The sequence below is a fragment of the Balaenoptera physalus genome (genome assembly GCF_965194825.1).
Source record: "Balaenoptera physalus genome assembly, chromosome: 9".
In the NCBI taxonomy this organism is placed as follows: Eukaryota; Metazoa; Chordata; class Mammalia; order Artiodactyla; family Balaenopteridae; genus Balaenoptera; species Balaenoptera physalus.
Genome location: NC_138888.1, coordinates 61,920,831 through 61,938,563, shown reverse-complemented (window position 1 = coordinate 61,938,563; position 17,733 = coordinate 61,920,831). Strand labels below are relative to the sequence as shown.

The 17,733-nt window shown below is 36.9% G+C and overlaps 1 protein-coding gene across 1 annotated transcript in view; it reads right to left on the bottom strand.

Moving 5' to 3' along the window:
• GPR63 (G protein-coupled receptor 63) overlaps positions 1–17,733 on the bottom strand; it is a 58,030-nt gene that overhangs the window by 21,367 nt on the left and 18,930 nt on the right. The window lies entirely within an intron of this gene.

Genomic DNA, 17,733 nt, shown 5'->3' with positions numbered 1-17,733 from the left:
TTGGATGACAGACATATTTTGACGAACACTATTCACTTCCCCAGCCTCTCTAGTTATGTTGGGATGTCATTAAAGATACAGATGTGCAGGACACAGGGCTCAGTTTCATGGCTGGTATGCTACCGTACATCTTGAGAGTTCGCAAAAGACTGCAGAAGGACAGGTTCTGAGTGGTGGCTTTCCTTAGCATGACACATGGCTGTCCCTGGGGGTGACGGAACCAACTGTATGTGAAGCCCACACCAGGGCACACATTTCAAGGAGGTTCCCAATGCCGGTGCTTTCAGCCAAAGCAGAGAAGAGCAATAGCTGTTCTGCCCCCCACTCCACCACCACCCCAGCAGAGTTATTCCCACATCTGCTTTGGATGGCTCTTCTTGCTGTAAGTGGCTCCAGCCTCCATCCTCACCAGCGCTTTGACCTCCTGCAGTGCAGGCGGCTGCTTATGCCCTCGGAAAGACTTCTCCATGGCCCTGCCTATCTGCTCCTCTTCCCTCCTTCTTCTCCTGTGTCATCTTCTATCTCCTATCATGCCACTCGTACTCCTTGATTTGAATGAAAAGGTAACCCTTTAATATAAGCCAGTTGCTATTTTGTTGCCTTTGGAATGTCCAGTGAAAAAGTAGCAAACCTGCAGTATCATCACATCCCTTGGGAGCTCATTAGAAATGTGTAATATCAGGCTCCAGAGCTATGGAATCAGAATCTGCATTTTGAAAAGATCCTGAGGTGATTCCCAGATGCATTAAACAGAAGTGCTGCTTTAGGAGTTGCTGGCTAGGTTGCTTTCAGTTGCCTAACCTCTGTAGCTCTACTTACACATTTAATACTGTTCTAACCTAAGGAAAAGTGGAGAGAGTATGCCTGGCCTTCAACTTACCAGTGAATCAGGAAGCACTCTCATTACTGATAGTCTAGCAGTAAGGATGGAGCCGTGAGGATGTGAAACTGTCCATATCTGTGCTCTGGGAACAGGGCTTTGTCTAGGGGCTGCTGAGCTTTCAAGTGAGGTTAAACAAGCTCAACTCTGCACTGGCCTGGACTTCTGTGGAAACATATAACAATAGTTACCAGTTCCTAAAATGTTAGGTGCTTCAACATGTTTTCCAAAATCTATAAAAACTAAGTTCTGTACTATGCTCCATACTGTATTTCTGAAGTGCTTAAATATATAAACTAAATATTTAAAAGAAAAATTTAAACTGGAGAAATTTAAAGGAAAGAAAGAGAGAAAAAATACTTTCTCATCAATTTGTTCATGTCCTCACTAGTTTCTACGTGAGGTAAACACTGCGGAAATGCAAACAGCCTCTAATTCATGTTTTTATATGAACTGATTGTTTACAAATATCAAAAATTTACAGTGAACATATAAATCTTTAAATCAATTATGGAATTTTTTGCTCCAATTAAAAAAATCCTCTCCAGCATTTCGAATCACATCAATATTTATACTAGAATCTTAACCCGACTCTAAACCAAGTAACATTTATCTTTTTAATTAAACTTTTTTATTTTGAAATAATTGTAGATTCATATGCAATTGTAAGAAATAATGCAGTGATCCCATTTATCCAGTTGCCCTGAGTTTCTTACAATATCACAAACAAGATATTGAAAGTGACACAGTCAAGACACAGAACAGTTCCATCAGAAGGATCCCTCGTGTTGACTTTTATAGTCACGCCCCCTCCCTCCCACACTCCCACTGCTGTCCCTGCCCCTGGCAACCACTAATCTATCCTCCATGTCTATAATGACACAATTTCAAGGATGTTACATGAATAGGATCATACAGTATGTCAGCTTCGGGGACTGGCTTTTTTCACTCAGCATAATTCTCTGTAGATTCATCCAAGTCATTTCATACATCAATAGTTTGCTCCTGTTTCTTGCTGAGTGGTATCCCATCAATCTCCAAGTCTGTTTAATCACTCATCTGCTGAGAGATATGTGGGTTGTTTCCAGATTTTATATATAACATATAAAGTTTCTATGAATATTTGTAATACAGGCTTTTATGCGGACATAAGTTTTCATTTCTCTGGCATAAATGCGAGAGTATAATTACTGGGTCATATGGTAGTTGCATGTTTAATTTTATAAGAAACTGCCAAAGAGTTTTCCAAAGTGGCTGTACCATTTTATATTCCCACCAACAATGTATTTGTGATCCAATTTCTCTGCATCCTCACTAGCATTTAGTGTTGTCACTGTTTTTTATTTTAGCCATTCTAATAGATGTGTAGTAATATCTCACTGTAGTTTTAGTTCGCATTTCCCTAATGACTAATAATCTTTTCATGGGCTTATTTACCATTTGCATATCATCTCCAGTGAAATGTCTCTTCATATCTTTTGCCCACTTTCTAATTGAATTTCTTTATTACTGTTTTGAGAGTTCTTTATATATCTACATACTGTCTTATGGGATATGTAGTTTGAAGCTCGTTTCTTCTAATCTATAGCTTGTCTTGTCATCCTCTTAACAGTCTTGTCCAAAGCGGAAATCTTTAATTTTGATGTGGTCCAATTTTTCAGTTTTTCTTTTTATGGATGGTGCTTTTGGTGTCAAGTTTAAGAAATCTTTCCCTAGCCCTAGATCCTGAAGGTTTATTGTTTTATATTTTACATTCAAGTCCATGGTCCATTTGAATTCATTTTTATATAAGGCATGAGGTTTAAGGTGAGGTTCATTTTTTGCCTATGTATGTCCAATGGCTCCAGCACCATTTGTTGAAAAGCCTATCTTTCCTCCACTGAATTGCTTTTGCATCTTTGTCAAAAATCAGTTGAGCATATTTTATGAATATATTTCTGGGTTCTATTCTGTTCCACTGTTCTATATGTTCATTCTTCCACAAATACCAAACTATCTTGATAATGTAAATATAAAGTACTGAGTACAGTGATTCCTCCCACTTCTTTTTCAAGACTGTTTTTAACTACTTTAGGGCCTGTGCTTTTCCATCTAGATTTTAGAATAAGTTTGGCTATGTCTACAAAAAGATAGGAGCAGGGAGGTTTTTGACCAAAGGGGTTCCTGTTGTACAACCATTCTTTTCCCCATCCTTTGGCTAAGGGAAGCAGGCTTTTTTTTTCTGTCTGTTCCCAGATTGCAGCAGCCTGTCCAGTATATATGAGAGGCAATAAGGACACCCATGGAACTCATTGCTGTATTGTTTCTCAAGTCCCAAGGGCCCTGGGCAGCCTGCCTTCTTCCCACTTTTCCAAGATGTCCTTTCTTGTTTGTTGTGCTATGTCCAAGTGGACCTGGAAAGAATGGAGCTATTACCTATTGATGGAAGCAAAAATTCCAATGTGTATTTTTAATGTTATTTCTGGTGCAAAGAGAAGACAGAAGGAAACTAATCATGAAAATATGCGGAAATGAACTTCCAGACACCGTCCACTATTTATAAAATGCTACCTTGTGGTCATTTTTTGACCACAGAGTAACAGTTAGAAGCGAAAAAAACGCAACAAAACAAGGACTGTGTCATTCAACCCTGTTCCCCCAGGCCCCAGTGCAGGGACAGGCACACAACACAGTGAGTGCTCAGTGAATATTTGCTAATTTATTTACTGATTCTCCTCATATAAGAAATTTTTGAAATGCCCTAGGCTCTCTTTGGAAATTAACTCCATATTCCTAGAACACATGGGAGAACCAGAATAATGATGCAAGGGTTTTGCTCAAAGAAGAATGTGGCTTTGATTCGATTATTTACTATTTGTCAACCTCACAGTTTACTGCGTAAGTGTAACAGGCCCCTGAAACTTTCCATTGTGTCTGCCATTAAAAAGAGTAACTGAGGAGAATATACAGTCCAGAAACAGACCCATATATATACTGTCACCTGACTTACAACAAAGGTGTCACTGGGGGAAGGAAGAGTGTTTCAATAAATGGTGCTGGATCAATTAGAAATCCATAAAGAAAGAAAGAAGCGTTGACTCCTACCTTGCACCACAGGCACAAATCAATTTCAGATGGAATCTTGGGCCTAAATACAAAAGGTCTAGAAGATAATGTTGGAGAATATCAGGACCTTAGATAAGCAAAACGTTTTGAATAGACACGAAAGATATCACCCTCAAGGAAAATATGGTTAAATAATATTTCATAAAAATTAACAACCTCTGGTCATCAAAAAAATCATCACGGAGAGTGAAAAGGCAAGCCACAAACAGGGAGAAGATAATTATAAAGAACTCATATCTGGAATTTATAGAGAACGTCTAGAATCAGTAAAGAAAAACCAGACACACCAGGTTTCTTTTTTTAAATGAGCAAAATACTTCGTAGGCTTTTCATAAAATGGGATATACAAATGTACAGTTAAGCATATGAAAAATTGACCAATATTATTATTCATTAGGGAAAGCAAGTTAAAATTACAATAAAATAATAATACGCACCCACTTGAATGGCTATCATTAAGGAGAAAATGACAGTCTAAGTGTTGCTGAGGATCTGGAGCAGCTGGAACCCTCACAGAGTGCTGGTGGGGTGTAGCTTGGTACAACCACTTCTCTTAGATTGTACTACTAACACTGAACATGCACATAACTCTGAGTACAAAGATACACCAAAACATATACGTACAAGGATGTTCCCTGAGCCAAAGACCAGAAATGAACCAAATGTCCATTAACAGTAGAATGTTAAATTAAGTTTGGTATATTCATACAACAAAATATATACACCGATAATAGTTTTAAAAAACTACTACTACATACGACAACACAAAATACTATGTTTAACAGTTGAAGTAACCAGACATACTGTTTGGTTCCACTTTGTAGGAAGTTCCAAAGCAGGAAAAACTAACCCATGATAATAAAGGTCAGATCAGTGGATACCTTTGCTGCGGGAAGAGGTGAGGATGACAGGAGGTTTAGGGGGAGCTTCTGGGAACTGGTAATGTTCTGTCTATTGATCTGCTAGTGGTTACAACTTAAAAATGTACTGAGGTAGACACTTAACATTTGTGTACTTTATTCTATGAGCACATTACACGTCAATAAGAAAGTTTACAAATGGAGTACCTACATAAGTGAAAAAAAAAGAAGAAAAAACAGGTAAAAGACATTGACAGTTCACAAGAAAGGACACAAACGGCCTTCAAACACGTGAAAAGATGCTCAACTTCACTCTCACTAAAAGAAAGGCAAATAATACACTCTCAGAGATACTATTACTCACATATGAGAGTCGCGAAATTTTTAAATACCCGATATTGGTAAATCTGTTAGCTAACTCCACATATTGCTGATGGGAGTGCAAAATGATACAACCTATTTGAAGGGGAATTTAGCAAACAAAACCATATATGTGTTTACCCTTTGCCCCAGCAAGCTCAATTCCAAGAATTTACCCTAAAGAAGTATCTCCACAAATACAAAACAACATATGCACAGAACTACTCACTGCAATAGTGATTGTAAAAGCAAAATACTGAAAACAACCTAACTGCTTAGCTAGGAGATTGGGTGAAAAAATTTTACTCATCCACATAACAGAATACTATGAAGTTGTCAAAAAGATTGAAGATTGCAATAAACTAACAGTGATTTCCAAGCATATTGTAAACTAAATAAAGCAAAGTACAAAAGAGTATATATAATATGCTATTTTTGTGAAATAAAGAAGGGCAAACAAATATATGCATATATTCATTTATTTTTGAAAAAAGGATAAACCAAAAATAGGGCATGGGGGAGTATATAAATAGAAAAGACAGAGATATTAGTGAGGCTTCTCTGAGTATATTTTTAATAGTTTTGACATTTGAACCACTTAAATATTTCACATATTCAAAAATTAAAGGGATAAAAATGTAAGCCCTCAAGATTTAATCAGTAAAAAAAAAAAAAAATGAACCTAAACCTATTGTCAAATTGATAATCACACTGAAGAAAGAATTTATCTCTGAACATAGCATTCTGATTGTATGCCCTTAGAACACCCTATATTCTAAAGACAAAAAAAAAAAAAGGCAAAAAAACTCTCAACTTTACTTAGCTTATTTGCTATTAGTCGTGATACTGTTATTTGGTAAAACCATTTTGTATGTATCATGGGATAAAGCTTATACACATTTATCCCCTCCCCACCCGGCTCTATCTACTGAAAAAGTCTAGAAGCCACAATACTGCAGATACAGTGAATGCCTAGGGTACCTTTGTTTCTAAACACATTCACCATTAAAAGAAACCAAAGCTCCTTAGAAAAAGGACTGACTCCAGGCCTGGGGTAGGAAACGTATGGGTAGAGGCTGAAGTACCTTACCGTACCAGAAAGCAAAGAAGTGTTCAAAGGGTAAGCTGGGACAAAGTGAGAGAGTGGCATGGACATATATACACTACCAAACGTAAAATAGATAGCTAGTGGGAAGCAGCCGCATAGCACAGGGAGATCAGCTTGGTGCTTTGTGACCACCTAGAGGGGTGGGATAGGGAAGGTGGGAGGGAGGGAGACGCAAGAGGGAAGAGATATGGGAACATATGTATATGTATAACTGATTCACTTTGTTATAAAGCAGAAACTAACACACCATTGTAAAGCAATTATACTCCAATAAAGATGTTAAAAAAAAAAAAAAGACTAACGGGGACTTGACAAGCTCACTTTTCTCTCTAGAAGTTTTTAGGATCTTTTCTTTACACTTAGTGTTTTTAAATTTCACAAGAATCAGTTTGAATTTAAAATTGCCTTCATCCATTTTGCTGGGCCCTCAGAACTTGTCAATCTGAAGATTTGGATTATTTCCCAGAGCACAAGAGAAGGTTCTATTATTTATTTGATATTTTCAACTCTTCATTGACTCCGTTGTACCTTCTGGAATTCCAAGTATTTAGATATTAGACCAACTTGACTGAGCCTGTGTCTGCCTTTAAGTTTTCTGCCTCTCTTTCTGCACTGCGTTCTAGGAAATTTCTAATATTCACCTTCCAAATTTTCCACTGATCATTTTAATTTCAGCAAACAATGCGTAATTTTCAAGAGTTCTTCCTTATTCTTTGATGTTGCTATTTTAATGCATCCTGTTGTTTTCCAGATGTCATCTTCTTGAAACTCCCCTGAAGTTTTCACTTATACTCTCTTCTATTCCTTAATTAGTCTGTTTCTTCCAGGGACATTTGTTCTGTTTGTTTTATCACTCTTTTGTTTCTTGTCATATATCTGGTGGATATTTCCGGTAGCTTTTCCCCCTGTGGCCAGTGTGGGTTTCCTCTGCTTTTCTGGGAGTCTCTCCTATGTATTGTATAAGGCAGCAGTCAGGTAGCTCCGTGTGGGGAAATGTTGGACTTAACAAAAGGCTTCATTTCAGGGTGAGCAGGGGGTGGGCCTTCAAACAGAAAGAAGATAAGGGCTTTACTGGCACTTGTGCACTCCCCTTATCAGCTCCAATTCTCCCCCCAGGCAGTTCCTTTGATTTCTTGAGAAAAGAAGTCTCTGGTTTTCAACTCAGGGGTAAAATGCTGGGCTGCTCTGTCCTACAGGGTAGGTTTGCAGGTAAAGGAAGAACAGTGCACATGTTGGGGGCAGCTTAGCTATTCATTCTCCCTCTTCCATTTACTGCAATTAGACAGCTTTGTGAATCTTTATTCTGAACTTAAAATACCTACTATGAGCAATGGAAGTCTGCAGAAAATAAGAAGTGGTGAACTTTCCAAAACTCCCCAGTCGTAAAAGTATTCTCAATGTTCACGCTAAGAAATTACTGAACCCATTGGTTTTTATTCTTTCTCTTTTTAAAAAAAATCTCTGTAATATTTGAGATGGAGAGAAAATCACTCTGCAATAAAAAGCATTTCATTTTTCATTTTATAGACATGGTCACATTCTTGGGTCTCCCCTACGAGTCTGTTTTACCTTTAAAATATGTTGTATTCTTTGACTTCTCTCTGAGCAGTACCTATGGTTTTTTAACATAAGGGTGAGCTGTGAAGGATGGCAACATATAAACATCTGCGTGAGTCTACCAGATACTCAAATTGTATTAAAACAAAGCCTTAGGTGAAGATTCATACTACCTGAAATGCAGGATATAAAAGAAAATTATTATAAAAATTCAACAAAAAAGAAGACAACACTGGTATTATTTATGCTAATTCAAAGCAACTGAAAAAAATAAAAATAAAACATTATATGTACTGTGATATTCAATGGTACTCAAAAAATAATCCATAGATTTGTTCAACCTCCAACTTCATATGTGAAACATACTATTTATATACATATAAATATATATATTTGCCAACCAAAGGAGACAATGTCTGACATTATGGAGTGCCAGTGTCAGCTGAGTGTTGCATGGAAGTACTTTCTGCCTGAGTCATGTTCCTGTTCCTTTAGGTCTCTTTCCTGACAGTGGAGAACACAGCAGAAACCATTCTTGTGAAGACTTTTCTCTACAGGTACTTATAAGAATGAGCTAAAAGTAAACACCTCCACCACTCTGATGTGCCTACTGATCAAAAGCAGCCGTCTGAATCTGTGACAGCTTTTGAGTTGCCAATTTTTATCTCACTAAACTTCTTCGAGTCTATTTCTCTTTCCTGCGGGCCATTGCTTAGCACACAGCAATGGTGCCCCAGACCCATCCCTAATCCTATTACCCCTATTAATAACAATAACCAATTAATGTTGGCTTTGAGTGGTTGGGCAGTGACTAAAACAAGGACATTTCAAGGAGTAAAATTATATTTCCACAGTTTAGAGAGGCAAAGTATGCCTAACACGATAAGGAAAATTCTACTATCCCTCATCCTCAGACATTATTTTCATAATGTAACTAAAAATTAAACTGTCTAGATGATTTCTTGAAATCCAAACACTTGGTTAGAGTGTGAATGAAGAATGCTTTAGATTTTAAAAAATTTTATATGCATGCTTTAGAACTCTAAAGTCAGTCTGAAACTGTCTTACCCTTACACCCCTTCAAAATGCAACTGGCAAGGTTGCCATTCAGCATTTATATGATACTTCTAGGAATGACATTAATTCAACTTCATGTGAGGAAGGTAAGACATGTAATTCCCCTTTTACATTTGTGGAGATTTATGAAGCAGATACTTATCCCCAATAAATGTGGTACAGCACAAAGGAGAGTTTGATCCTACATTAGTGATTTAGATGGATATGAGAAAGAAGATAATGACTCAAAAATGGGATTAGACTTGAGGCCATGCTCCTAAATGAAGTATCAATAACTAAAGAAATTTTTCACAGTGAACAAAGGGAACAATCTTCAAGAGCTTCTGGCCCCTATCTCTGCATTATTTTTTAATGCAATCTGCTTCATGGTAACCTGGACTATACCACTTACCAGGTACCAAGAAAGAACACAAAAGAAGAGGAGATACAACCCTTGCCTTCCAAAGTCTTGAAACATTATAAAGATCAATGGAAATGCCAATTATTTTTAAGTTCATTAAGGTAACAATCCTTTATCTTCAGATGTACAAATTCTTATCAATACAAGCAATATTACACAGTTCTTAAATATCAATGAAAAATCATGGAGATTAATAGGTAAATCATAAATGGAAGATGCAAAAGACCAACCCGTGTTTGAAACAATGTTCAGTCTCATTAGAATAAAAAGGAAAAGAAAAACACAAGATTATTTTTTGCTTGGTCAATTTTCAAAGGTTTATAAAAGATGAAAATAATTCTGGCAAACTAATACTCTATCAACGGAAATGCAACCTTATAATAATTCAACAAGCTTTATCAACAGCCTTAAAAAACATTCCTAGGGATTTCCTTTCCTGGCAAAGAAAGACAAGCTTGTGGCAGACCAATGTGCCAACCAAAAACAACCAAAATAGCCTAAATAATTTTTTTAAACCTCTTTGAAGGCACCTAAGAGCTACCAAAGCAGGGAGAACTTGAGAGGCCAAGATCTCAGAAAGAAGGAAGTATGTAAAAGTGCGGTAGCTCAGCATTCAAAGATACTTTTCCCCTGGAAGCATGGGCCAATTCTAAAATGCCAGCTCAGAGGTTTTCTCAAAGCAGTTGAGAAGTTGAGAACCTGAAAACTGGCAGCTGAAAGGCTTAAAAGCAGCTGAGAAGCTTAAAGTTGAGTAAGAGAGGCAGCTGGGAGCCTGAGAAGCTGAGCAGAGCAGAGTCTGTATCAGCCTCAAAGGGCCGGAAGCTGTGTTCAGAGCCATGGAAGGTGGGAAAAACGACTTCTGAAGAACCCCCTGGAACAGGCATGGACAGGAAATTGGAGAGCCCTCGTAACACCAAACACCAGCTTCTAATTAGCTCAAGTTTAAGTTTCTTTATCTTAATGAAGTCTCCAAACCAAGTTTACTTTTAAGACACCAAAAGCGCTAGCTATAAAGGAAAGACTGAAAAGCTGACCAAAAGGCATCATCATAAGAAAAGGCAAGCCAAACAAAAGAAGACACTTGCAAAAGATGAGCAAAAGAATTGAACAAAAACCTCACAAAGGAAGATAACCAAATAGCCACACACACCGAAAAAAAAAAAGATTTTTTTAAATAAAAATAAAGGTGCTCTCCCTCATTACTCACCAGGAAAATGCAAATAAAAACCACAGTAAGACACAAATCCAAAAGAATGGCTAAAATTAAAAAGGGAAAATCAGCAAGTGTTGGTCAGGATGTGGTACAAATGACACTTTCATACACTACTGCTGGGAGTGGAAATTGTAACTGGTTACGGAAAACAGTTTGCCAGTTACGGTAAATTTGTAGTTATGCCAGCTCTATAACCCAGGAAACCCACCCTTGAGTATACACTGAATAGAAATGCTCACACTTGTGCACCAAAAACCAAGTACAAGTATTTTGCTAGCACTATTAAAAACAGCCAAAACTAGCCACTATTTTGCACTATTAAAAATAGCCAAAATTAGAACAGTAAAAATATCTATAATAGTAGAATTGATAAATAAATGTGATGTATTCATAAAATGAAATACTACACAGACATGAAACGGAACAAACCACTGTAACACCCCACGTGGATGAATCTCATAAATACAATACTGAGCAAAAGACACAGACATAAAAATGTATATACAATATTATTCCATTTATATAAAATTCAAAAACAGGCAAAATTAATTTATGGTGTTAGTAATTACTGATTAACTTTGGGGAAGAGTAGGAGTAAAGACTGGGAAGGGGCTTCTGGAGGTTCTGGGGGGTTCCTGGGATGCTGGTAACATTCTTGATCTGTGTGGTAGTTATAACACACATATTCATTTTTTCAAATTTAACTGAGCTTTGCCCTTAGGATTTGTACAACTTCCTGTTGTATGTAATACTTCAAAAAAACTTTACTGAAAATATATAGTCATCCCTCGGTATCTGTGGGGCATTGGTTCCCATACCACCCACATGGATACCAAAATCTGAGAATGCTCAAGTCCTTTATATAAAATGGCATAGTATTTGCATATAAGAGATACATATCCTCCCATATGCTTTAAATCACCTCTAGATTACTTATAATACCTAACACTACATAAATGCTATATATAAATAGTTGCTAGTGCATGGCAAATTCAAGTTTTGCTTTTTGGAACTTGCTGTAATTTTTTTTCAAATATTTTCAATCTGCAGATGGTTGACTCTGTGGATGCAGAACCCACGGATACGAAAGGCTGACTGTACTACAAGTTTCTAGAACTTTTACTTCTCAGATCCATCCTTTAGAAATATTTCTAAATGTCCTTTAAGATATGTATCTTCCAGACCTTGGGTTAGGCAAAGAATTCATACACATGACACAGTCCATAAAAGAAAAAATTAACAACCTGGACTTCATCAAAATTCAAATTTTTGCACTTTAGATGACATATTTAAGAAAATTAAAAGCCAGGCAACAGACTCAAAGTACTTGCAAAACAGATATCAAATATAAGACCTGTACCCAGAATTTGCACAGAACACTTATAACTTAATAACATTCAAATCAAATCGAAAAATGGACAAAAGATATGAATAGACATTACCGCAAAGAAGATATAGAAATGCTTAATAAGCACGTGAAAAGTTGTTCAACATCATTGCCATTAGGAAAATGCATATTAAAATCACAATAAGATATTTCACACCCACAGGAATGGCTATAATAAATAAGACAGATAATAACAAATGTTGGTGAGGATATAGAGAAATAGGAACCCTCATATATTGCTGGTGGGAATATAAAATGGTAGAACCACCCTGGAAAAAAGTTTGGCAGTTTCTCAAATAGTGAAAAATAAGTCTCCTACAGAGCTTGGCAATTCCACTTTTAGGTACTGACCCAAGAGAAACAAAAATGTATGTCCACACAAAGACTTGCACATGAATGTTCATAGCATCATTATTCTTTATAGGACAAAGCTGGAAACAACCTAAATGTCCCTCAACTTGTAAATGGATAGAAAAAAATTATTACAGGCATACCTCGGAGATATCATGGGTTTGGTTTCAGACCACCACAATAAATTTTAGCGAGTATCACAGTAAAGAGAGTCACACAAACATTTTTGTTTCCCAGTGCATACAAAACTTATGTTTACACTACACTGTAGTCTATTAAGTGAGCAAGAGCATTATGTCTAAAGAACAATGTGCATACATTAACTAAAAAATACTTTATTGCTAAAAAATACTAACCATCATCTGACAATTCAGGGTTGCCACAAAACTTCAATTTGTAAAAAACGGTAAAAAAGAAATATTTGCGAAGCTCAATAGAGTGAAGTGCAATAAAACAAGGTGTGCCTGTATATCCTTACAATGAAATACTGTTCAGCAATAAAAAGTAATAATGTACTGATCCATGCTACATCATGGATGAACCTCAAACTATTATTGTAGACAAAAGAAATCAGTCATAAGAAACCACGTATTATGTAATTCCACTTGAATGAAATGTTCAGAAAAGGCAATCAAAGAGACAGAAAGTAGATCAATGACTGCCTGGGACTAGGGATGAGATGAAGAATTAACTATAAATGGGCATAAGTGATCTTACTGGAGGGGGCGGGGGAGAAAATGTTCTAAAACTGATATGGTGATAGCTGCACCACTTGGTAAAATTACACCAGTAAACTATATGCTTGAAATGGCTGAATTTTATGATATGTTAAATACATCTCTTAATAAAGCTCATAAAAGATTCATGTACATAGTAAGAAAATGGAACTAATCTAAAGGTTCACATTAAGGAAACAGATTGAGTTAATTATGTGATTTATATAATAGAATGCTATGCAGCCATTAAAGCTGTATTTGAACAGTATTTAATAAAGACACAGGACGGGAGGTGCTGTGGGCAGCCAGGACGCATGGCTTGGCCATAACCCGGTCTGGGGCCAGGTGGGACCGCGAGGGCCCATGGCCGAGCCGGCTCCAATACCTCTGACTTTTGAGGATGTGGCCGTCTATTTCTCCGAGCAAGAATGGCGGAATCTAGAGGCATGGCAGAAGGAGCTTTACAAGCAAGTAATGAGAACCAATTATGAGATTCTTGTTTCTCTAGGGGACACAGGTTCGAGCCCTGGTCCGGGAAGATCCCACATGCCGTGAAACAACCAAGCCCGTGCGCCTACTGAGCCTGCGCTCTAGAGCCTACGAGCCACAACTACTGAGCCTGTGTGTCACAACTACTGAAGCCCACGCGCCAACAGCCCATGCTCCACAACAAGAGAAGCCACCGCAGTGAGAAGCCCTTGCACCACAGTGAAGAGTAGCCCCTGCTCGAGGCAACTAGAGAAAGCCCACTCGCAGCAATGAAGACCCAACAAAAGATCAAATGGATGTGAAGTGGTGTATCAATGTGGCTTTGGTTTGCATTTCCTTAATGGCTAATCATGTTGAGCATCTTTTCATTTGTGTATCTTCTTTGGAGAAATGTCTATTCAAATACTTTGCCCATTTTTAAAGTGGGCTATTTGTCTTTTTATTGTTGCGTTATAAGAGTTCTCTATTTGTTCTGAATACTGAACCCTTAACAGATATATGATTTGCAGATATTTCCTCCACTTCTTGGGTTGTCTGTTCCCTTTTTGATGGCATCCTTTGAAGCGCAAAAGTTTTAAGTTTCGATGAATTCCAGTTTATTTTTTCTTTTGTTGCTTGGGGTTTTGGTGGCATATCTAAGAAGCCATTGCCTAATCCAGAGTCACAAAGATCCACTCCTATGTTTTCTTCTAAGAGTTTTATAGTTTTAGTGTGTACATTTAGGTCTTTGATCCTTTTTTTTCCTTCTTTGATCCATTTTGAGTTAATTTTTTTACACTGTGTGATATAGGGATCCAGCCTCTTTTGCACATGTATATCCAGTTGTCCCTACACCATTTGTTGAAAAGACTATTCTTTCCCCCATTGAATTATCTTGGTACCCTTTTGGAAAACCAATTAACCATAAATGTCAGAGTTTATTTCTGGATTCTTGACTCTGTTTCATGGATCTATATGTCTAGCCTTATGCCAGTACCACACTGTTTTAATTACCATCGCTTTAAGATCAGTTTGTCAATTTCTGCCAAAAAAAAAAAAAAAAAAAAAAGGCAGATGGGGTTTGGGAAATATTGTCATCTTAACAGTACTAAGTCTTCCAGTTCATGAACATGGGATATCATTTCATTTATTTAGCACTTTTTTTTAGGACTTTTAAAATTACTTTCAACAACATTTTATGATTCTTATTGTGCAAGTCTTATGTTTCTTTTATTAAATTTATTCCTAAGTATTTTACTCTTTTTGATGTTCTTATAAACAGACTTGTTTTCTTAATTTTTTTTTGAAAAATAGTTTTATTTTAAAAGATGCTGAGAGTTTGACCCAGATGAAGACTGAGAATAGGTATATGGATTTGCTTTTTTAACTAATTTTTGTTGGAGTGTGGTTTGTTTGCAATGTTGTGTTAGTTTCTGCCATACCGCAAGGTGAATCAGTTATACAAATACATATATCCTCTCTTTTTTAGATTTCCTTTCCATTTAGGTCACCACAGAGCATTGAGTAGAGTTCCCTGTGTTCTGCAGTACGTTCTCATTAGTTATCTATTTTATATATAGTAGTGTATATATGTCAATCCCAATCTCCCAATTCATCTCACCCCCCGTCCCCCCTTGGTATCCATACGTTTGTTCTCTACATCTGTGTCTCTGTTTCTGCTTTGCAAATAAGTTCATCTGTACCATTTTTCTAGATTCCACATATAAGCGATATTATATGATATTTGTTTTAGGTGTATGGATTTAAATACAAGATAGTGATTCCTTTAAAAAATAAATAAATATATAAAGACACAAGAAAATATTATGTGAGCATGTTGAGTGAAGAAAACAGACTACAAAGCCGTATATAAAGCATGCTCTTGATACGTTTTTTCAAGTTCTTAAAAAGAATTGGAAGGAAACACATCAAGATATTAACAGATGTTTCTGACCAGTAGGATTATCGGTGACATATTTTTTCTTACTTTTCTGTATTTTCCAAATCTTGTAAAATGAGTAGTTTTCTTATATTTAAGAAAGACTTCTTCTTGAAGAATATTTTCATATATTATAAATATAAACATTAACATTTCTTTTTAATAAGACACATTCCTTAAAAAAAAAAAACTCTACTCCTTAGGAGGAGACAGTAAGGAAGCAAAATAAGCATTCTCCTGCCTATCTCAACATGCCTATTGCCCATGGGTAGAACAGAAGACAGTGTTTAAAAATTTGGAAAACAGTGACAAGAAGAGTTACTCAAATGTCCCTTATCCTTTAGGAACCCTGCTACATGGTTGGTGGGAATGTAAATTGGTGCAGCCACTACAGAAAACAGTATGGAGGCTCCTCAAAAACTAAAACTAGAGTTGCCATATGATCCAGCAATCCCACTCCTGGGCAAATATCCAGACAAAACTATAATTCAAAAAGATACATGCACCCCTATGTTCATAGCACTATTCACAGTAGTCAAGACATGGAAACAACCTAAATGTCCATCAACAGATGAATGGATAAAGAAGATGTAGTACATATACACAATGAAATACTACTCAGCCATTAAAAAGAATGAAATAATGCCATTTGCAGCAACATGGACCTAGAGATTATCATGCTGAGTGAAGTAAGTCAGAGAAAGACAAATACATATGATATCACTATATGTGGAATCTAAAATATAACTCAAATGAACTTATCTACGAAACAGAAACAGACACACAGACATAGAGAACAGACTTGTGGTTGCCAAGGGGGAGCAGGGTGGGGGAGGGATGGATTGGGAGTTTGGGATTAGCAGATGCAAACTATTATATATAGGATGCATAAACAACAAGGTCCTACTGTATAGCACAGGAAACTATATTCAACATCCTGTGATAAACCATAACGGAAAAGAATATGAAAAAGAATGTATATATGTGCATAGCTGAATCACTTTGCTGTACAGCAGAAATTAACAAAACATTTTAAATCCACTATACTTCAATAAAATAAATTTTTAGAAATGTCCCTTATCCTTTAGGCAAGTCTTAATTACTATGCAAGAAATGTACTCTCATCAGTAAAGGGCATAAGAAACTTATGAGTAGAATATAATTTTGTTATCCCACAAAGCACAGAATTTATATATGGTAATTTATCTAGTCACTACTTGTAAATTACCCCATATTTCTTCCAATTATTTACCTAGTAATTTAAAAAAACAGTACCTACCTTTTCACATTATTCTCTAGATCACCTTTCTGGTTTCTACAAACATCTCTTGGGAATCAATGCAATTTTAAAAAGAAAAAAAAAGTGCTAATTTTTGTTTGCTTTCATGCTATTCTGCAAAAGTCTTATTTTTTTAATGCAGCTGAATTTCTGGGTACAGCTCGGCTTGCCATTCCACTTTTTAAAACTGTTTCCTTAAGCAACTCTGTAACCCATCTGACCCCATACACCTATCTATGTGAAGATAAGACATTTAATTTTTCTTTAATAGTCACACAGTACAAAGTGAAAATTTCCAAGGCCTTAAGTTTATCTTATCAAAACTAAATGTTTCCAGGACTTTGCTGACAGTCCAGTGGTTAAGACTCCAAGCTTCCAGTGCAGGGGGTGTGGGTTCGATCCCTAGTCGGGGAACTAGGATCCCACATGCTGTGTGGCGTGGCCAAAAAATAAAAAATAAAAATAAATGTTTCCACCATCACACATATTTCTTCTAAAAATGATGCTACTCTCTTCTCCACTGCCTCTTTTTTTTTGTTTTTTTGGGTTTTTTAAAATTTATTTATTTTATTTTCGGCTGCATTGGGTCTTTGTTTCTGTGCACAGGCTTTCTCTAGTTGTGGCAAGCGGGGGTTACTCTTCGTTGTGTGCGCAGGCTTCTCATTGCGGTGGCTTCTCTTGTTGTAGAGAACGGGCTCTAGGCACGTGGGCTTCAGTAGTTGTGGCGCGCAGGCTTCAGTAGTTGTGGCATGCGGGCTCAGTAGTTATGGCTCACAGGCTCTAGAGCGCAGGCTCAGTAGTTGTGGCGCATGGGCTTAGTTGCTCCACAGCATGTGGGATCTTCCTGGACCAGGGCTCAAACCGATGTCCCCTGCATGGGCAGGAGGATTCTTAACTACTGTGCCACCAGGGAAGCCCCTCCACTGCTTAACAACAAATGATTTTGGCATATCCTTTGGAGGGAATCAAAACTCAATCAGGGTGAAAATAAGCTTTTTATTGAGCACTTCCATGCCCTTCCTCCAGATGCCCA